General features: G+C 42.0%; 2 long non-coding RNA genes across 2 annotated transcripts; one reads left to right on the plus strand and one right to left on the minus strand.

The window, feature by feature from the left end:
• The first annotated feature begins 361 nt into the window (after nt 1–361).
• On the plus strand, nt 362–2664 carry LOC117453845 (uncharacterized). Its single transcript, XR_004552932.2, has 5 exons — nt 362–504; nt 1477–1509; nt 1695–1724; nt 2380–2426; nt 2508–2664. It is a non-coding gene; the product is annotated as an uncharacterized lncRNA (long non-coding RNA).
• A 15202-nt stretch (nt 2665–17866) lies between these two features.
• Nucleotides 17867–18953, minus strand: LOC139434632 (uncharacterized). The gene is made up of 3 exons (XR_011643967.1): nt 18893–18953; nt 18189–18242; nt 17867–17968 (listed from the first exon to the last, which is right to left on the minus strand). It is a non-coding gene; the product is annotated as an uncharacterized lncRNA (long non-coding RNA).
• Between the last annotated feature and the right edge of the window lie 4062 nt (nt 18954–23015).

Here is a 23015-nt window from a genome sequence, read left to right on the forward strand (position 1 = left end):
GGTGAATTTTCTCCTCGCTGACCGCAGCAGATGTGAGGGGTAGTTTTAAGATAAGCCAGCGGGGATGAATGGCTTACACTGGGGCATGTTGCCTGCCGAGGGGGCCTGTATGGCTGGGCGGACAGGTTCTCTGCCAGGCCTCTTTTCTTACTGTAATTGAACACACGTATGGTGGCAATATGTACTTTCATTCTTGCCGACTTCCTCCCTTCTCTCCCTGCAAGAAGCCATTCGCGCAGTCCTCAGAACATCGCCGGCTCCAAAATTCCAAGTGTTCTGCAGCCCCGAATGGCGTCACTTGATTGGCTGAGAGCCTATCAATCATGCCCTTAGCCGCACCCCTCCCCCCATTCAACCACTCGCCTCTCTTTTCCAGTGTGTTTACTACACTGCCGAGCATAAGGGAGACACTCGTCTTCACATGTACTGAACCCACTGAGAAAAACAGTTTTTAGTTGTATTTGTAAGAAAACCTCCAAGAGATCAACATGCCCCAAGAGAAAGGTACGTATTCTGAAAATAATAAAAAATAGTTTGAGGGGTATATCAGCTTTTTAAGGCATTGCAAACGATTATGAAGACAGCCCTCTGAGACATTACTTAATTATAACGTAATGTATATCCGTTTTTGCTCGCTGGTAATTTTGCCTATTTTCTAGATATAATGTACATTTTTTATGCGTTAGAATTAATATTTTCCCGCTCGGACCCGGCCTTTAAAAACGCGTATTCTCGTTTAGAACCGCTGTCCTTTGGGGAGTCAGAAGTCTCTTTCGTCTCCATGCAGTTAACAGGCACAAGCAGCAGCCATGCTTTGCAGACTATTGTCCACCTTCGTCGCCGACTCCCCCTACCTACCGAGAACAAACGCTTCACTTATCGCCAATTCGCCACCAAACCGGCGAAAAGTGGCACCAGAAAATGCTTTTAGTGCCTTTACTTTGCATTTTGGTCGCAAAAACAAACACTCGCCGTCGCGTTTCGATAAAATTGTATATTGCTCTCTTTGTTCATGGTCCCAAAATGGCTGCAATGACGTGGCTCTGTCGCGAGGGGGCGCGCGTGAGCCGCGAGCAGGTCCCTCCCCCTTCTCAAAGACTCCGCGCCAGCTTTCAAATCTGAGCTTCATGCATTGAATGAGAGAAGAATATGGGGAGAGAGAGGGAGAAACAGGGCCTGGGCCCTCAAAATATGGCTCAAGAAGACCCACATGTCTGAGCTCTCATAGCAGAATACTGAAATTATGCATTACCTCCACATTTATGGGCTGTAAGCCTTTAAAATGACCTATATTTCACATAAAATTTTGTTTTCGCATGAAACCAAAAAGTTTTTTCGGCAGCTCTGTAATTATCAGCAATATGTGCCTAAAGTCTTTAACAACTGTTTTATTGTTAGTTTAAACACCATTTGTTGCCATAATAATGCTATTTAATTTGTATTTGATTTTTAACCTGTTGTATTTGTGTTTTTCAGGCAACGGTAACAGACGGAGGCGAGAGGGATGAGGTAAGAAGGGGTGCACCTAAGTAAAACCTCATACATGTGATTAAAATTGAATTTGTATTGTTATTTGGTAATTGGGGGGGCATTATCAGGAATAAAGCACTAGTATTGCATTTAAATGTGTGTTTCCTGAATACAGTCAAAGTCACAATAAACGATCCATAATAATAGTCTTTGTTCTGTTTCAGCCTCAGAGGAGATCAGCTCGGCTATCAGCGGTAAGAAGGCACTCATACAAAGTCAACTAACTAATTTACATGAACAAATTCAGTTAAAAAAACATGGTAATTCCAGGGGAAATGCTCAAAATGAGTAAACATTTAATATTTTGCCCTAAAAGAATCAAAAACAGCTAAAGCAATGGCTTCTTTTCATAATGTGCACAATTTTGATTCCTACCCATACCAAAATAAAAAAACATGCGGTTTTTACATAATTAGCCAAATAATTAGTCATGAGTATGTAAGTCGTTAATGAGGTAAGAAATAAAGTGATCAGAAGTCCCTTAGAGCTAAAATAATGCTTTATTATACAAATTAAACATAATTTGGAAAGTTATTTATGGTAGTAAAACTTACAGGGCTGTTAGAGTACATACTAAACACCAATATTGTGTATAATCTCAGACTAATTACCTTTAGGAACTTGACATTGCATAAGTTCCCCTAATAAACGCAGTTAGGATCAGTCATATTAATGTAAAAACAGTTTAAAAACAAACTAAAAGGGAATATTTAAGCCTATATTCCTATTCATCCCCCAAACAAGTTAAGTGTCATGGTAGCTTAAGTCTTCTAGTATCTTAAAAAATATTCTTTTGCAAAGAATGTGTAGCCATTACTTGGATCCCTTTTCCTTTCTTCTCCATCAAAGAGACCGAACGCTCCAAGGTGGAACCAAAGGTTAAGAAGGCAGCAAAGGTAAGAGATGCTAGCCTTGATCCGAATTAACATGTAATAAAAAACTGCCTGCTAACCAGGTGTCTTGTGTTGCCCCTGCAGAAAGAAAAGGCTGTGAAACGATAAGAAGGAGGACAAGAAGACCAAGAAGGCGAAGGAGAACGCAGAGGCCGAGGCAAACGAGGAAAACCACTCTGAGAACGGAGACGCCAAGACCAACGAGGTACGAGGACTCAGAAAAAACATCCGTTAGTTTATACTGACACTAACAGTAACGATTTGAAATGGCTCAAAGTTTTAAACTTGTTCTGTCTTACAGGAGGAGGCAAGCTCCTGATGAGGCCAAGGAGGAGGCCAAGTCCGAGTAGCACCACTGCCCAAACGTCTCCTCCTCTAAAGTCCCCCCCCCCTCTCCCATCCCCTGAATCCCCCCAGCCAGCCAGCCCCCCCCCCAAAGTCTCTACACACGGTTTTCCCTCCAAGGCGTATTGTTAACAGAGGAATATTTTATCAATGATTTTATAAGTATCCGTACAGATTTTAGCACAAAAAGCAAAGCTGATTATGGAGCGCCTTGCAGATTTTGCAGTGGTCATATCATGTGTCTGCAAGCAAGATGACACACTAAAATCTTTTTTAATGGCATTATCATGATTGTTGAAAGGCTTGTTTGTGTAGAAAGTGCGTCCTGCCGGAATTAGGCTATGTCGTGAGTTGTGTATTCCTGTGTTTCTCTCCCTCTCCCCGATCTCTCCTCCCTCACCTCCCCTCTTCTCACCGCCAACAGATTAGGACCCTTCCTCCCTCTACAGTTCACCTTTTATCCATGTTTTATTAACAGTTCAGCCATGTTAAAGTGGGTGATTCTTCTAGACATCTAATGTGCAGTGAGTTTCCCTTTTGCTTTCTGTCTGTTTTGTTTTTTTGTTGTTGTTTTTTTTTCATTGAAATGTGTTTTAAAAGAAAAAAAGCGTGTTGAAGCGTGTTGTCCATAAGAAAGAGGAAGACGAACATGTGAAACATTCCGGGAACAGTGATGGCCTCCGACCTGTCTCCTAGACGACACTGCGTGCGGAAACAGCTCCTGCTCCATCCACGCTGTCATGTCAGCTTTTCTAAAACACTCTGGTTTTTTTAAACGATCGAATTTGGAAACCCTCTCTGACAAAATGCAGGTGTCTGGTCCCTCTCTTATGTTCTGAAATTCTCTTAATAAAAACGAGTCCTGGGAATTTTCCTCGATATCATGTGCCTTGAGTTTCTTTCTTCAAAAGATTCAAATCCATTGAAGTTTGTTTCAAAATCAACACAATATAGACCATACAAAAAGTAAAAAAGGTTTCTTTGAAGTCCTCTTCAGGCTCTTATTTAAACTCCTGTGATTTGTAAGTAAATGTATGATCTTAAAATTATATTATAATGCTACATTGTAGCTTTAAAACTGCACTTCTAGTTCTATTTTAATGCACTCCATTATTAACCAAATGTAAGAGCTTTTCGGTGTTAATCTGCATGCAGAAATTTAAATTAGACCTTTAATACATGCAAAACATAAAACAGGATTCAGACGGCAGCTGTGACCTGACTAAATGAAACATGCTTGTACTGCAATGTAACTGTAGACCACCTTGCTTTGACACAGCTGCTGCGGGATACAGATTCTTAAAACGTGGGCATTTAGCGTTGTCTAATTCAACAGTGGAAGTTGTTGATCCTCCAAACTCGCTGTAGGTTTAGCTGAGGATTCAAACAACCAGGAATTATCCCACAAATATGTTGCTACAGATCCATGAAGAAGGCAGGTCAGGAAAAAGTCAGGTTGGGACACTATTCTAATAAGTACTACGCATACTCCTGGGACACTTAGCTTCCCCTTTCTCCACCCTAAAAGAATGATTCACCTTTGCAATGAATAATTGAAAAAAAATCAAGTAATAAGGCCTCAACTCAAGCCTGTTCCTTTTATGTGTGAGGAAGTTGAAGTGCGGAGGCCTACATCCACTGAAAGACACTATCTTTCCACTTAATTCCCCTTTAGGCACTACACATTCTCCTTTAACTCTACATGAACTCAAACATGAGTGCTGCCGTGAACCACATTCACCTCACACAAAATATCACCAATCTATTCAGCAGCTTCACTTAAAGAGAGCTCCATATTTAGTTCACAAAGCTGCGTGCATTATCACGTGTTAGAAGCCTGGCAGGCAGAAGCAGACATAAGAAAGTGTCTGTCTGATGAATAGGTCTACTTTTTATTTATTTGTCTAAGCTTTGTTTGTGTCCTCAAGCATTGACAGTTGAATGTATGTTAATGCATGCTTTCTTTGCCACAAATTCATTTAATTTGTGCTCAAATATGCAAGGGAACATCTTTTTTTTATTTACGGTTCAAACGTTTTGCAATCCCTTCTATATTGATAGTAAAACATTACCATTTAGCTGCATATTAACCCAAAGGAGCAGGCCTTTTTGTTAAAAACGAGCACTTGTAAGTGTTCTGTTATCTATGAATCACGGCTGAGATTTTCCATAGAATATGTCGCAATTTTGTTTTTCTTCCGCTATATCTGTGCAGCAGTATCAGCCCCTCTGACCTGCATTGTCATGGCCGAGCGAACGGGCTCCATTTTGTCGATATATTTTGTTTGTGTATGCGGAGCGTTATAGCACCGCCCCGACGCTAGATGGCAGCCTTGCCTTACAATCTACTCTAAACACAGAGGAGCTATTGCATATTAGATTACATTTTATGAACTGATAAAAAGTGTTACTACTTTCCCCGCAGCATATTACAGCTAAATAATGATACAGTGGTAATTTGGCACGGTATAACTGTATCAAATACAGTCATGCTAAAAATTAAACGAATAAACAGGCAGAAAACTTTTGGGGGGGAGAAGCAGCTTTGTATTGGGTGGTATGGGAAGATTATATGTACTAAAGTCATTAACAAGACCATAATAAACAGTGATAATAAGAAATGTTCTTGTGTACCTCAGTAGAAGGAGAAGCTTCGATAAAAACCAGACACTGCCATGGCACTGCTTAGTCTGTAATTTGACTAATTCATACCTTAATTGATAGGCTACTGGACCTTTGGCCCTGTTCCTTTGTATTCATGTATGTGATTTATGAATTATGTTTCTGATTTGTGTATTATGTGTTATGTTGTGTATGTAGTATTGTAATCTTGTTCAAACTATTTAAATGAAGTTTGCTAAAAAGCAGTGCGTACTGTTTTTCTTTTGCCAGGGGGCAGCAAAGTGAACTGTGTGTATTCAGATGATAGGAGACAGATCATAGGTTTTATTATGAAAAGAAACTTCAAAATGATACCTTCAGGCTTTCAACAACAACTAAATCAATTTCCTTTTTTATCCACATTTACCTACTTTAATCCTCTGTCAGTACTATCTGTTTATTTTACATGTATTTTATACAAAGAAAAATCTCAAGCTGTGATTTCAGCATCCTTATCTGTTGATCAATGGAAATATGTTATTGATCAGATAGATAGTTTTTGGATCCAAGACTCTTTCTTCTCCGCGCCACCTTCCCTCATCTCTGATATTCCTCCTCTCATTGATCCGACCATTCATGCTGTCTCCTGTGATCAGCCCTGTGACTCGTTAACGGCTTTGATACTGAGAGGCAGACACACAGCCCCCCCCATCCCCTCCAGTCTTGAACATGATAGAGCTAATTATTTCAATATTAGTATATATTTTTGTCTGTCTGTCTGTCTGACCATCTGCCAGTCACTTTTGACTGTCTGGTAATCACAAAGGGATGAGTGCACTCTCATTCTGTCCTCTCTGACTCTCAGATGGCTTATGATATATGACTAAAATAGCACATTTTCTCTTTTTAAACATGCGCATATCCTATTATGTCATCCCACGCACTTCCATCTCCCCTGTCTCCGTCATCCGTCATCCGTTCCCAAACCAGCGTCCACATTACTCCGGCACGCAGCGGTGGTGTGTGAGCTGCTGTGCGTTAGTGTCAGTGGTGGTGTGTGGCATGGAGAGAGGGATGGTGGTGGGGGATTCTCTGAATAAAAAGATGACCTTTCACGAGGAAGTGATTTAAATGATGTCCTGTCGTCACCAGGGATACCAGTGTGCGACTGAGCATTTGTTTTCAAAAAGAAGGATGTCACACTTTTGCACATGCTTACACAAGTTGCCAACTGATCCACTGAAAACACTGAAATGTTGACATTAATTAAATGTATCATGTCAACAGATTGCACATAACTGTATAAGGTTAGTTGAAAGCATTTATATTACGTTTAATCAATCAATCAATCAATGTTTATTTATATAGCCCAATATCACAAATGTTACATTTGTCTCAGTGGTCTTCACAGCGTGTACAGAATATCAGTATGACAATACGACACCCTCTGTCCTTAGACCCTCACATCGTACAAGGAAAAACTTCCAGAGAAAACCCACAGTTTAAAGGGAAAAATGGGAGAAACCTCAGGGAGAGCAACAGAGGAGGGATCCCTCTCCCAGGACGGACAGACGTGCAATAGATGTCGTGTGTAAATTGAAAAGATAATACATTTGCAACATAGGTAGTCCAAATGTTTGGAAATGCATGTGTGTAATAGGAAGATGAATCCACGAGGATATCCATCCAGGACCGATGATCCAGGACCACAGCCACGACTCAAGATCCAGGGCTCGTGATCCAGGACACAGGACCGCAGGATCATCCATGACTCCGGATCCCAGCGTATATACACACCAAAAAGAAAGACATTTGGGGAAGCTGGGTTAATCGGAACATGAGAGTACACAGGTATAGACAGAGAGAAGGAAGAAGTAAGATGTCCCCCGACAAACTAAGCCTATATCAGCAAACTAGGGGCTGAATCTAATCAGCCCTAACTATAAGCTTTATCAAAAAGGAAGGTCTTAAGCGCACTCTTAAAAACAGATAGGCTGTCTGCCGCCCGAACACAAACTGGAAGCTGATTCCACAAATGTGGAGCTTGATAAGAAAAGGCTCTGGCTCCCATTGTACTTTTAGAGACTCTAGGAACAACCAACAACCCTGCATTCTTGGAACGCAATGCCCTAATAGGACAGTAGGGTATAATGAGTTATTTAAGGTAAGATGGCGCCTGCCCATTAAGGGCTTTGTCGGCGAGAAGAAGAATTTTAAATTCTATCCTGTGTTCTATAGGGAGCCAGTGTAAGGCAGCCAGAACAGGAGTAATGTGGTCCCTTTTCCTAACTCTGGTTAGTACACGAGCTGCAGCATTTTGAATCCGCTGAAGCGACTTGACTGACTTCTTGGTACACCCTGATACAGCCTGTCCTCCTACAAAAAACGACCATATAGGTCGATTGTTCAGCAGCTAAATACGACCCAGAGACACGTTTTAAAGTGTAGCCCCTCTAGTGGTCGTGTAAGAAACAACATGCTCCTGTCGATTGCAAACGCTCCGGAGGGTCGTTTATTCACAAATAACCCTCTCTGGAAAATCCTAAATTGTGGAATAGTTTGGCCATTAAAATGCTTTTTTATTAGATTTCTAGCGAGAAGTGTATATTGTACTTTTATAATCCACGTCCAGTGGATGTGTAGGATCTACAGTTTGATAGATATACGAAGATGATTTGAGGTCTCGCCAGGAGAACGTGTACTGTATATGGGGCAACTTCCATGTAAAGTTAGCGTGGGTGAAAACAGTATTTCCGGTCTCGAAGTTTTCATAATAAAACCGGAAGTATTCCCCACACTGTCAAATGATTACGCAGTGATATCTCCATTACTCATCCACTAAAAAACATCAGTTTATCCTTGTTAATTACACAATATTGATTGGTTTAAATTGTGTACAATGCTTTTGTGTTTTTAACCTTCGATTTGGAGAAACAAATTGTTTTTTCGGAGTTTAGACACTACAGAGTTTCCGAAGACACTACACTACCCAGAATCCCCAGCTATCGTTTGGGACTACAACATCCGCCTTGCTTTACAAACCCCGTGATTAGATTGGATATTGGAGTGGCAGTGCGACAAGGTTACGCTGAGCGTCAAAGCTCTTTGAAATGGAATGGAACCACGCCAGACTATCCAAAACTGGACTTGGACGGGTCCAGCCCGGCCCTCCCCCCCAGAATTACACTTGCTGGCTATTGTGTGTTTCGCAACATGTTCTATGGCACGTCTCTACTGGGAAATGTAGTTTTTAAAAGACGTTTTCCGTATTTCCCACAATTAGAAGTTGCCAGTATTAAACTGTATACATCCTGGAGGTTTAGGGGACACGAAACACATTGGTGTTATCAAATTTAAAACATATAATTAATACATGGGTGAAAATTGCTTGTGTCCATAATGGGCAGCATTAATACCACATGACAGCTGGTCTTATGTCTGTGACCCCTCCTGTTGTTAATTGATAAGCCTGAAACATGCACTTGTCAAGGTTCAGATGCACAGTTAGCAAATATGGCAGTAGCCATCGATCATCTTAAGTTAAGATACTTTATTGATCCCAAGTTGGGAAATGTTTTTGTTACAGCAGCATGTACTACTTTGTTCTACTCCACTACAATTCAGAGGTTAACCTGGTATTTTTACTCTACTACATTTATTTTTGTTACTTTGCAGATTCTGATTAATGATGGTGAAATATAAACAACCCTTAAATCAGACTTTAGTTACACCTGAGTAAAATTCAGCCTTATCAGTTTGTCTGTTTTGCACATCCTCCTGTTAATATCTTTGGACGTCCTGCACTAAACTGTTTTATTGTAGAGATCACTACAGTATCTTCTAGATATTTTCCATTCTATATTTCTATCATTGACCCCTATTTTGTATGTAGGCTACTCTTAATATTTAAATGTTTTCATCAATAACTAAATAAATATAACTTATTCAACAACTACATTCAATAACGTGCTTTAACCACTAGGAGGTGCGGTTTAGACCAGTGGTCTAGTTAATAAAACATAATAATATCGTACATAATATGACTATTCACTTTATTGTGAGTTTAAAACAGAACGGTAAAGGAAAATACAGTTTCAGTCTCTCGATGTGAAGCTTATGCATTGTACCATGAACCTGTATAGACCTGTAACAGTCAACTGCATGAGGAGTTGGAAAGGTAGTTCAGAAAATCAGTAATATCTTTAAAAACTACAAAAAAGTCCCTTTCTATCAGCTGTGCACCATTATGGTGTAAATACAGACTATCTACTAATTGGATCAAATATAAAAGTCAGCCGAATTAGTGTTGATACTGCAAGGAGACGTATTGTGTGAAAAGAAATGGAAGATGTTGTTTAATTGTTGATATATTTATGGTCCACGTCACGTATTTAGTTTTGGCGGCATCTCTTCCAGTTTGTCAAAAGGTCTTCTGATCAGGGCTCTATAAATACATATCTAGGGCAGATATGTAATATTTAATGCAGCCGAACCGTGTATTACAATGCCGTTATGTGATGACTTTCAAAGAGAAAAGCAAGAACACTCGGAATAAAGTATTATTATTATTATTTTTTAATGTTTTCCGATTTCATATCACATAAACACCATATCCAGACGTGCATTGCGGCGTGATTTTAGCCTATCAAAACCTCTGAAAAAAGACATGTGTCTCTCAGAATCGAAAGAGAAAAACCTATGGGAAAAACACAAAAGCATTGTACACAATTTAAACCAATTAATGTCGTATAATTAACTAGGATAAACTGATGTTTTTTTAGTGGATGAGTAGTGCAGATATCACTGTTAAATCATTTGATCATTGGTTTTATTATGAAAACGGCGAGACCGGAAATACTGTTTTCAACCCGTAACTTTACATGGAAGCTTGCCGCATATACACGTTCTCCTGACGAAATCTCAAATCATCTTCGTAATATCTATCAAACTATAGATCCTACATATCGACTGGACGTGGATTCTAAAAGTACAATATATACTTCTCGCTAGAAATCTAATCACAAAGCGTTTTAATGGCCAAACTATCCTACAATTTAGGATTTTACAGAGAGGGTTATTTGTGAATAAACAACCCTCTGTAACGTTTGCATTCAACGGGAGCACTCGAGGCCGACAATTTTCAAACGTAATTATAGGTCGTATTAAGCGCTTGAACAAACGACATATTTGGTCGTAATAAGGGCTTAAACAATCGACCCATTTGGTCGTATGAGTTGGAGGACTTGTTGCCCTGATAATAAGGAGATACAATAATCCAGCCTTGAAGTAACAAATGCATGGACTAGTTTCTCTGCATCGTTTTGAGGCAAGATATGCCTGATTTTTGCAATGTTACGTAGATGGAAGTAGGCGGTCCTTGAAATTGATTTTATGTGGGCGTTAAAGGATAAATCCTGATCAAATATAACACCAAGATTCCTTACAGTCTCACTGGAGGCCAAATTAATGCCATCCATAGTTAGTATATCTTTAGATAATTTGTTTCGTAGATTCTTCGGGCCAAGTACAATAACTTCAGTTTTGGTCGTGTTTATCATCAAAACATGTAAGGTCATCCACGTTTTGAAGTCCTTGAGGCAGTCTTGAATTTTATTTAGATTATTAATTTCATCAGGCTTGATTGATAAATATAGTTGAGTATCTGTCACGATCTGTCTTTATGGTGTTTTGTCTTGTCTATATCTGTTTTTGGTTTTCTGTCTGCGTTGTGTTTTGTCTTGTTTAGATCTGTCTGTGGTTCCCTGTCGTTAGTTTCCCTGGTGTGTCTGATTACCCGATTGTGTTCACCTGTGGCCCCTGTGTTTTCTCCTCACCTGTGTCTTGTTTGTGTGATTAGTGTTGTGTGTATTTAAGTTCTGGTTTTTCTGTCTGTCTTTGTCCGTTCGTCTTGTGTCATGACTAGTTCTATTTCGTATAAGGCTTCGCCCTCTAAGGCTATCGCTATTAGGTAAACCCCACTGCACGTGTGCAGCACTGACAGACTTATTCCACGCCCACCTACGACTTGGGCCCCACCTCCGGGCTCACTTCCGTATAAATAGGAAGTAGGCCCTACAATCTGCTCCTACTTTTCTTCAGCACTCCGTTGCAGAAGCATTGACAGGCAAAAACGGTTCTTTTGAGAGCTACCTCTGAAAAACAAAGATTCCTCCTAAAAAGCTTTGTTTTTCTAACATGGAGACTGGACAGGAAAGTCAAGGCTGTGTCAGGGATTGCCTCGTGTGCGGGTCGGGCTACATCATGAGCTTTGACAGGCACTCACAGTGTGAATCCTGCCTGGGATTAGAGCATGCGAACGCTGCTCTCATTCCCGGGGTAGCATGCTCGCATTGTGCCCGTCTCCCGCTGGCCCTCAGACAGCAGAGAGCGGACGCTCTCGCTGCTGCAGCTGCCGAGGACGATTGGCACGTCCGGGAGGAGTACTCCGGGGACAAAGCCATTGACTTTCTGGATCAGAGTGGAGGGCACGAGTCGGACGACTACCTCCCCTCCATACAGGGATCAACGGGTGATTCCCCCATTGTCTCTCCCCTCCGGACGGAGGAGACAGATAGGGAAACCGGTGTAGGTCCGGTGTATGATCCCGTGATCCCTATCTCCGCCAACACGGCATTGCCGTCGATTGGCGGGATTCTCCTGCATGGAACTGCCAGAGAGCGGCCGTCTGGAGAAATCTCCCCGTTCCCCTAGCTCAGGAGAGCTCGCCGCCGGATGATATGTCCGGGGTGTTCTCCCGGGTACACAGGGTCAGGAGGGACCCGGTCTGGCCACGCTTCCCGGCCATAAGGAAGTACCAGGAGGGGGCGGCAGCGGACCCTGGAGCCATGAGGTCTCCGATAGGGACATACGTGCCTCTCACGAGAGTGGAGGGACTCACGGACGTGGGTTTCCCGACCGTGCCTCCACTAGAGCCGAACCTCACGGCATTCTTTGGGGCTAGGCAGGCCAGCTCGGTTTCCGGACGGCAACCCATGCTGGCTGCCACCAAAGACAGGTTTGTCGCCAAACAGACGGACCGGATGCACCAGTGTGCTTTCCAGGCGTCAGCGGCGGCAAATAACATAGCGTTGCTGACAAACTCCATGGTGGAAATGTCGGAGCAGTCTAAGACTATGTCCTCAGGGGAGGCTGAGGAGATAGGCAAGGCGGCCAGTACTGGACTCACCCTGTGCGCAGCAGTCGCAGTCTCGCAGGCGCTGATTGCGGCATGGTCCACCGGTATCTCTGGCTACAGCAGGGGAATATACCGGAGGGTGCAGGAAAAGATCTTCTGGAGGCTCCAATTAGTCCGGACGGACTATTTGGACCACAGTTCCATACCATGGTGGAAAGTATGAAGTCTGCTTCAGAGCAAGCAGACGACATAAGGCGTCATGCTAGCTGGCTACAGGACAAACGTCCGCAGCGACAGCAGCGTCAGCAACGACAGCATCCGCAGCCCCCGCTACAGTCTCAACGGGGGCAGAGCGGACAGCGGCGAGAGCAGCAACGGCGAGAGCAGCAACGGCGTCAGCACCGCCCTTCGGCAGCGGCAGGGGCTCCGTCCCAGGTCTCCGCTCCTCCGCCGCAGAGACAGGATCTGCAGGCGGCGAGTCGGAGGGGAAGGAAGAACCCCCGCTCCTGGTCTGCTCCTCCGAGAGAACCTCCGAGGAAGCAGAACAGAAGATTACTCTTTAGGGGGGTTATGTGGGAAGAGAGATTGGTCAATAAAAATGATTCAAATCTCAACAGTGTGTCTGTAGCATCTGTGTCTCACGTATACCCCACACCAGTCAGGCCGGTTGCTATTAATCTATTGATTAAAAAGCAGCGGGACTTGTTGCATAATCCATCTGCTGTTAACCGGTCGGTTAATAGACAGAGGGACTCGCTGGTGGAGCCAGCTGTTTCTAATCGAACGGTTAGCAAACAGCTAGGCTTGCTGTATAAGCCTGCGGTATTTAACCAGTCGGTTATAAGACAGCAGGGCTTGACATTTAAATCGGCCGCTTCTATCCTTACGGGTAACAAGCAGCGCGATTTTTCCTCTGTCTTAGTTGTGCCTACACACAGTCGTATTAAGCCTAGCACGGCTGTTACGCAGGAGGTGAAAAACACTGCACACACCTCCACAAGTTGGAGCATAAACCCGCCTCAGGGTCCTGTTTATGAGCCTTCTCATAAACAGAGACAGGATGGCTGAGGATTCTGGGTAGTGTAGTGTCTTCGGCCATCCTAAAACTCCGAAAAAATATTTGTTTCTCCGAATCGAAGGGGGAAAATACAAAAGCATTGCACACAATTCAAAGCAATAAATGTTGTGTAATTAACAAGGATAATTTGGTGTTTTTTAGTCGATGAGTAGTGCAGAGTAAAATCAATCGACAGTAACGGCCCGTCTACACTACAGCGTCGACAGCGTCGAAAGCTCCAAGCTGCTCCAAGCTGCCCATTCACTTTCAATGGGGTGACGTCACGTAGCCGCGCTTTTTCGCCGAACTGAATTGTGGGTAGCAGAGCGAGGCGTCTCAGGCGTCCCAGGCGACCAGAAGTTGAACATTGTTCAACTTCTGGTCGCCTGGACGCCGGAGTAGCCAGCGCCAGCCAATCAAATCCCGTTTCCCAAAATCTGACAGCTGAAGCTGTAGCCAATCAAACCGCGTCTAAGCTGGGAGAGATATCCCGCCGTTCATTTCTATATTTCAAAAAAAGTCGGAGGAGAAACTAACTATCGCCGTAGCAAATCACCCGGTTTTGTATGACCAGACCCTCTTCACCTACCGGGATACAAACCGGAGGAACCAGGCATGGAGGGAGGTGGTAGAGACAGTGGGGGAAACTGGTAGGTTTTCGCCTGTTTGGGGAGTTTATATATATATTGCTCCCATACAATCCCCGGGGGTTTTTGCTTTGTATGTTGGGGGCGGGAGATTCATGTGATTGGTTGTTGGCCGTGTTGCTTGAATAAAATCCCCAAGCTCCAGACACGCCCAGCTCCAAGCTATTTTTGGAGCTGTAGTGTGGACACCCGGAAGTAAGTAGCCTATTCTCCTTACGGAGCGTAAGGAGAATAGGCTACTTACTTCCGGGTGTAACATTCTCCGTTATCCAATGGGAATGGACGCTCGTAATACAATACAGAGGACATTATCATTATCTTTTAAATAACGTTAACTGAAGGGAACAATCTATTTGACACAGCTGAAGCTCTGGCCTTCCTTAAAAACGACCTATTTAATAAAAATCACAGTTGCATTACACACAATGCACTGTTTTTTGAGAACACAAATTCGTAACTAATGTAATTTTTACATTCTGACGAAAAATAAAAATTATTATGAATACAAATAAAATAAAAGAAGCCTCCCGTGAGTTACTACAAGCTTATAGTAGATTTTAAAAACGTTGTATAGAATAAAAGCTCACTGCGGGCCGTTGTAGAAATGCGTGTGTGCACCACGACAAAGGAGCCTCATTCACTTTACATTGGGGTTGTTTGCGTGGTGCCGACACGCAAATGTAACAAAGTTCGTGACTCCACCACGCATTGTGGTGTTAAGGAGTCGTGGTGGAGTCACGCATTCTGGTGAGATCAGGTTGCTCCTGCCTGTCGGCATGTAGAAAGCGGCCGTTGCTCCGCTCTCTTGATCGTTTTTAACAAGTAAGACTTAAAAACTCTACTTTTTAAACGACAGGTAGCCCGAGTAAGCCTACCTTCGTTCCTTGATGGGGAAATATTCATTTTGGAAATGCTATATTCCCTGGGAACGTGATGCTCCATTTACGCACGGCGAAATGGACATGGGTTATTAACTGAGTAGGTGTGTTTTGTGCTTCTGGTAACGGACGGAACCAGTGGGGCGTGGACTACATCCTGCTTCGCCCTTAACCCAATAGCGATAGCCTTAGAGGGCGAAGCCTTATACGAAATAGGACTAGGGTTACGTATTGTAACCCAGCCTCTATGAGTATAGGCGCAGCCCTCTAAGGTTCGGGCCCCACTGGTGCCGCGAATAGCTGAAGAAAAGCTGTGGGAGCGGATTGTAGGGCCTACTTCCTATTTATACGGAAGTGAGCCCGGAGGTGGGGCCCACGTCGTAGGTGGGCGTGGAATAAGTCTGTCAGTGCTGCACACGTGCAGTGGGGTTTACCCAATAGCGATAGCCTTAGAGGGCTGCGCCTATAGAGAGGCGAAGTCCCTCCCTTTCCGGGAGCCTCCATGGGACCCCGGAAGCGTAACATTATACATTGAAGTCAATGGAGAGAGAAAGGTTATCTTTTGATCCCGTTTGAATTGTGCCATGAATAACACATATGATGTTTGTCAATTTAAAAGAATATTTTGCAAGTCAAAAAGAAAAAAATGTGTCGTAAAACTGTGAAGTTACACATTTTTTTGTGTGAAACCGCTGAGTGAACTACAGTTCTCTGGTCTCGCACAATACGCGTCACCATCACAAAGACGGCCGTCACGTTAGCAAATTTCACCTGTTTCTTTCAGAATGAGAATAAAAGTATAAAACGAGGTGAACATCACTACAAGTCTGGACACGTTGAGAGCTGGACATACACGAAAGGGGAGTTAGTCGGTTCTGTAGCGGGACCGGCTTTACAAGGTTTCGGTGAGTAATATGAGTGCAATGTGTAACGTTAATGTCAGCTAGCTAACATTAGCTAACAAGGTACAGTTTAACAAGGCCAGTTTTATATCGACTATACTGTATGTGTGATCTCCTTTTACATCTCGTTGTGTCATTTGAGTTTATTTGCTGTGTGTAGAGTCAAGGGTTTTGGTTATCTTGTCAATTTGTTTGGTTATCCAGGCACAGCTGTGTGTGACTCCCTCTGGTACACTGGTATGTGTTTTCCTAATGTAGAGAGCATTGATTAATTAATAAACTACACACTGAGTCTAGATCCTGACCACATCCTTTTTTATTGTTGATCAAATGTTTTTCAAAAATGTATTCATACACATTTAGAAAAATACAATGTACAATCACAACCAGTACAACACAAATTACAAAAAGAGAGAAAAAACAAACAATAACAACAATCAGACAAGAGGACAAAACTATGGAAAAATAACCCCTCCCACCCCCAGATCCGGACCATCCTTGTATTATTGCTCATTCAATCTATTATAGCATGCTAACAAACATGGTACTTACTTTATTTGTACAGATCTGCATGGGAGACGATGGCGCGATGCAGAGCGCTGTCTGTGATTGTGCACGGGGGATGTACAAATGCAGCCACGCTGCAGCATTGGCAGATCAGCTCCACAGATGTTGAGTGCCAGTGGAGGAAGCCTGGCACTTCCAAAGTAGTCCAGCCGGTGTCTCAACTTTACCAACAGTGAGAGGAGACATACAACCCACTGGCCAGAGACATCGCCAATCAGGATGTAGACTGGTTCAGGTCTGCACTGAGGGGTGCACAGTGTGGCATGGCATGGCTTTTGTCAGGCCATTGTCACCGTGCCGGAGCTGATGAAGGGGCATGGGGGTCGGGGGCTTGAGGCAATGCTTGCCTCAATGCGACTGAGCAGAGACCAGCAATCTGCCATCCAGACAGTGAAGTGTCCACCATCATTATACATGATGGTGTATATAGGATATATATATATATATATATTCGTATACATATCTGTAAATTGTATAATTTTATTTGATTTAAAAGTCTTTTTGATCTCTCTGTCTATAAACACAAACTGAGTAAGATTGACAATAAAGTTGACTTTGAAAAATATATATATTCTTTATGAAAATAGTTGACTGTTGGAGAAATTAATTGATTTGATTTTCTGAAGTTAATTTAACTTTGTCGACCATGTAAGGTCATTATTAAAAAGGTACAATCAATTTGTTTAGGGTTGACTAAAATAATGATAAACATTTAATTTGGATAATTTACTGACAGAATAAAAAACTCAATAATGCTCTACTCACCTGTTCCTTTTTATAAAGTGAAACAGTTGAAACGATAGATTTTAGTAAACTTAAAAACAACCTTCTCCAAAAGCTATCAAGGAATATACCGAATACTTGTTTTAGAACTTTATTTTTATATAAATAGAATGATCCATAATTGACAGAAGCTTGTGTTTACACACTGACCTGTTACTCATATATTAATGTCTTTGTAACTTCAGTAAACCACTACCTCACTAATTTCTTTCATTCATCACGGTTCAGTAAACTAAGTGATACATGAACCAGTTTAATAATTATAATAACGTAGGATTGCAACTCTTTGAAACTGTAGGTGGCTCTTAAAAGAGCTTTTGTGTTTGGGTGTGCTGGTCTCAGGTCAGTTTAAGCCCTCTCTCGCGGATGCAGCGGGCCAGCTGGATGTCCTTGGGCATGATGGTGACCCTCTTTGCTTGGTTCATCTTACCAATGGATGTCGGTGCAGTCCACAATCATTGTGCAGTTGAAGGCAGAATGGATGAAGGCAGAATGAATGTATTATTGACTCCGAATGAAACACAACTTCATGTCATACAATACATTGACTTTATTTGTAATTGTGTAAAAAAATATGAGCATTGATTAGCAAGCAGGACCTGCAGGAACAGAGCATGGTGATGGATGGAGCTGGGAAGAGAGAAGAATAAAGAAAACAGTTCAACTTTATTATCGGATATTAAAAATTCAATTTCAAAACAAGTTGCCGCTCCTACAGTTTTCTAGTATGTAAAGATGATTTCACATGACCTATGCAAAATATCACACTCAATACATGTGTGTCTCTGGGGGGTGCATTGTGCCTTTGATGTATATAAATAATATACCATAACCAAATACTATTACGTACAGTGGAAATCAGGTTGCCAGAGCAGGTCAGTCCAGTGTGCATGTTCCTCAGGGTCTGAGCAGTTACAGGTGAGGTAAAGGAAATAAAAGAGAAAAAGGTCAGTAACAACGCTTTAAAGTAACAACACTTTGAATAATTATCTCTTTTAATAATGTTCTATCAGTAATCACTCAACTACTGTCTTTCCAACAAACAGATTGACTCACTATCATCACAATGAAACACGTCCAGAAGAATGGACCACAGATGGAAATTAGCTATTAGCTATAATCTGGCATATTGCATCTCTTCTCTTTGCTGAGATTAATGTTGTTGTATGCATGGTCCTTCTATAAATAAATACATGTCATGCAAAGCTGCCTGCCTGCCTTCCTTCCTTCGACTCTCCCTGAACTGCCTGATCTTTTAATGTTCAATGTTAACCATTTGAGCAGATAGCATTAAGTAGAAAAGATCGCAGATGCTAATGTGCCGTTAGCCTACCTCCCGCCCCTTTAGCACCTGGTGGAGAGGGCGATAGGCTCATCTTCAAATGTTTCACAAAATACTTACCATCATGACTACTCTTACTGTTTAACATTTGGGTTCACTTCATGTTAAGGCTAATACAAATGACAAGGCTAAGTAATGTGATGCTAACTAACGTGCTCGCTACTAGCTATGTAGCTAACTTGACTATGTTCCATGCAAAACATGTGTATTACCTGATATGTTTGGTCCAACGACTCCTGGTCCTTTCATCAGACGGGAAGCGATAGAACGAGCAAGTGGTATGATCACTTATGTGATTACAACCTGGTACAAAGCACACAGGCATCTTGTAAAAGTGAATATATTTTTAGCAATCTCTTATTTATTGGAGGGAATAAATCAGTTATGAGATCTTCTTCTTCGCTTTAATTACGAGTCGCAACCACTTGGAGCATTATCGCCTGTGACATCACTTACGCGAGCCAGAATGGGATTTGGGATTTGTAGTCTTTGTAGTCGCGTATTTTTCATAGTCTTATATTTCAACAGTTTTACGACAAAATGTGACTTTTTTGACATGGAACTTATTGTTTAAGATTGACAAACATCATATGTGTAGTTCGTGGCACAATTCAAACGGGATCAAAAGATACGTTTTCTCTCTCCATTGAATTCAATGTAAATGTTTCGCTTCCGGGGTCCCATGGGCCGGAAGTAGATGGGCGTGACTTCGCCTCTCTATACTCATAGAAGCTGGGTTACAATACGTAACCCTAGTTTGTCGGTGAATGTTCTGTTTTGGTCTTTGTTTATCACCTTGCCTTGAAATAAAGGAATTTTTACTTTATTCTGCATTTGGGTCCTGCCTGCTTCACACACCGTAACAGTATTATCCGCATAACAATGAAAGTTTACAGAATGATTCCTTTAAATATTACGTTCAACCAAATGTTATTGCTTCAACTAAACTAATAAAGTGAAGTGACATTTGTTGACATAACACGTTTAATTAAAGTCAATGTTTCAGTTTTTTCAGTGTACACATTGTTGTGTGTGACATTAAAAGCCTAAGTGAAATGTCCTCCTCAGTGATGCTTGAAGTGACCAGATGTTGCGTGGAAAGGTTCTGCACTCTGAGGGAGGATGTTGCTGTCTGGCTGCCTTAAATTGTTTGTGTTGTTCGACATTCTTGTTTATCTGCGAGGCTGGCTGCACCCTACGTGGGATGTACAAGAGCAAGTGAATGGGAAGAGGCAGGGTGAGAAGGAGAGAAAGAGAAAGTACCGGGAGGTGAGGAGAGAGAGAGGGGGGGAGAAGAGCTGGATGCAGATGGGGATCTATTCTCTCCAGCACACGCATACAAGATGGGAATGAGTTGGCGTCTGTGACGTCAATCAGTGTAGATAGAAACACACACACACACACACACACACACACACACACACACACACACACACACACACACACACACACACACACACACACACACACACACACACACACACACACACACACACACACACACACACACACACACACACACACACACACACACACACACACACACACACACACACACACACACACACACACACACACACACACACACACACACACACACACACACTCCCCTCCTCCACCGGTCCCATGCTAATACATGCTTCAGTGCAAACAGCAGCAGTGCCACACACAGATCACACACATAAAAACCAGCACACATATACACAGATAAGCATACAGAGACACACAGGCAAACTCTGACCTGGCTGATGATGTCAGACTCTAGTTTCTTTCATTCATAAGAAACAATGTAATATGTGCTAGAATGAGTGATTAGAGAATTGTAATATAAACTTATTTTTGGGGTAAACATGTAGCATCATAATTCTTAAGGCTCAAGGCATATTGACAGGAAATGATATTAATATTGTCCATGTGTATACCTCAGAGGTGGAAGATGTACTCAAATATTGACTTTACTGATAGCCTACAAGTAACATTGCCACAAGGAGAAGTACAACATCCTACACTTGAAAGTCCTTCATTTAAATCATATATTAGTAAAGCAAAATATACTCAACAAATACAGTTAGGGAGGTATGCCAATTTGTGTTGGTTATTATCAGTATCGTATTAGATTAAGAAAATTGACTTTTATTGTAGTTGAGATTGCAACTACTTTATAATCTTATCGTTCCTCACAAGATACTTCTGGGTGTTGTGAGATAATGAATAGGGTAAAGAAGTCAGTTCCTCTACTCAAATGTGTATAAATATTAAATTATTTAGAGTATTTGGCTAAGGATCCAAGAGGCAATCCGAGAAGTTTAAAGAGGAAATATAGAATTTTGGTTGAACTGCTCACAACTCATATATATGTGAGAGCTAAACTGAGGCATAGGTTGCAGGCCCAAAGGTTTGGAAATACTAGTTTAATCTTCACTAATCATTGTGTTTACAGGCTTATGCTAGGTTTTTCATGTCAATTTTTATTTTTTTTGGTCTTTAAAGCAACTTATGCCAACAATCAGATAAATGTAATGCAGTAGAATGTCTCCCTTTGAAGTCACATATACTTAAACAAAAGTACCTCATTACATTACATGTTACTTGTTAGACGCTTTTATCCAAAGCGACTTACAAACTCAATACTGTGGACAATCACCACAGGAGCAATTTGAGGTGAAGTGTCTTGCCCAGGGACACAACGACATGCTGACTGCAGTGGGGTTTGAACCTGTGACCCCCTGATCCGAAAACCTACGGACAACCCACTACGTCACACGCCCCCCAAACCTCAAAGTTGTACTTCAGTAAAGTTCTAGTTAAGTAAATCTACTTTTCTCCTTCTGTTAACCGCTTTCGTTTTTTTGCAGCAATTTATTTGAGCAACTCCACAATGAGTTTGGGCTTGAGAAGAACAGATTTTAAAATGAATAGTCAAAATCAAAGCAACAGATGTAGAGATGTGCTGATCTTAAGTTATGGGTCAGGCACTGTGACACTGGATCCTACGTTTACCATGATGCATCTGAATATCATCTTTGATTACTAGAACATACATGGTAAACATCAACGTCTCCAGCAATGGGAAAGCTACAGTTTAAAAAGCGGCCTTCGTGTCAGAAAATGTGAAGTCTCAAGCCAAGAAAACTTTGATCATTTTCCTAAAAGCTCAATAGTTCATGGGAAATAATGTCATTTTCTATGCCAACCAGTTGGAATGCCAATATAAAACAATGACCTTCACTTTATTCAGAGCTTATTAAGCTTTAACTATGCAGAAAGTGGCCTATGCTGCTGTGTGAGGTAAACAAATTGGTATTCTTCTAAACCAGCATCTACAGTGCCCCTCACTTTTTTGTAAACGTGCCTTCCTGTCCCCCTGATTGATCGTTTGTTATGTAAGCTTGTCTCTTTGTCACATGGCTCACATTATGATCCATTATTTCGCTGCATCTAGTTTGCATAGTTATTAAAGTAAGGTCTCTGTGACCCAAATGTTCTTGAATGGACTTAATACCAAAGAGACAGACAGGAAGCACACACTCGTCTACCCCTATAATCTGCATCACTGCATAATTTCTTTTGATGCAAGAAGAGTTAAAGTAATGGTGGTACAATCCCTCAAGGTTTACTGAATCAGGCTCCATGTACGCCGTGCATTTGGCAAGTTCGCCTTTAAGAAACCATCCATCCATGTCACTGAGTCATGACGACACAGACTTCTATCTAGAGAAATGAAAAACTATTTTTGAAACGCCGTGCATTTGGTAAGTTCGCCTTTAAGAAACCATCCATCCATGTCACTGAGTCATGACGACACAGACTTCTATCTAGAGAAATGAAAAACTATTTTTGAAACACTCCTCGCTGCCTTCGAAGTTTTGCTGTTAGCAAATAGAATAAGAGTGCATCAATTACAATGTGGAGGCAGTGTGTGTATTTCTGATGGAGGGTGTGTGTGTGTGTGTGTGTGTGTGTGTGTGTGTGTGTGTGTGTGTGTGTGTGTGTGTGTGTGTGTGTGTATGTGGTGGGTGGCACTGGAACTAAAGATGCAGCAGCTACTTTGCCTTGCCAATTGTTCTTTAAGTTAAGTGGTTTTCTTGGCTGTTTTTCATCACGGTCTTTATCCTGTTGTACCCTCTGCTGGAAGAGGACTGAGTCATAGCAGTCAAGGGGGAAGATGGGTGGGAGGCACACAGCGGGCAGGGGGGTGAGAAAAGTAAAGGGCGTGGGTGGTGCGGGTTAAGGAGGGTGAGGAGGAGGCTGTAGTAAATGAAAAGATGAATGGTGAATACTATGGAGAAATGCTGTCTGCTAGGAAGCATAAAGCCCTCACAAATGATTATGTTT

Source organism: Pseudochaenichthys georgianus, chromosome 10, assembly GCF_902827115.2.
Source record: "Pseudochaenichthys georgianus chromosome 10, fPseGeo1.2, whole genome shotgun sequence".
NCBI classification, from domain to species: Eukaryota; Metazoa; Chordata; class Actinopteri; order Perciformes; family Channichthyidae; genus Pseudochaenichthys; species Pseudochaenichthys georgianus.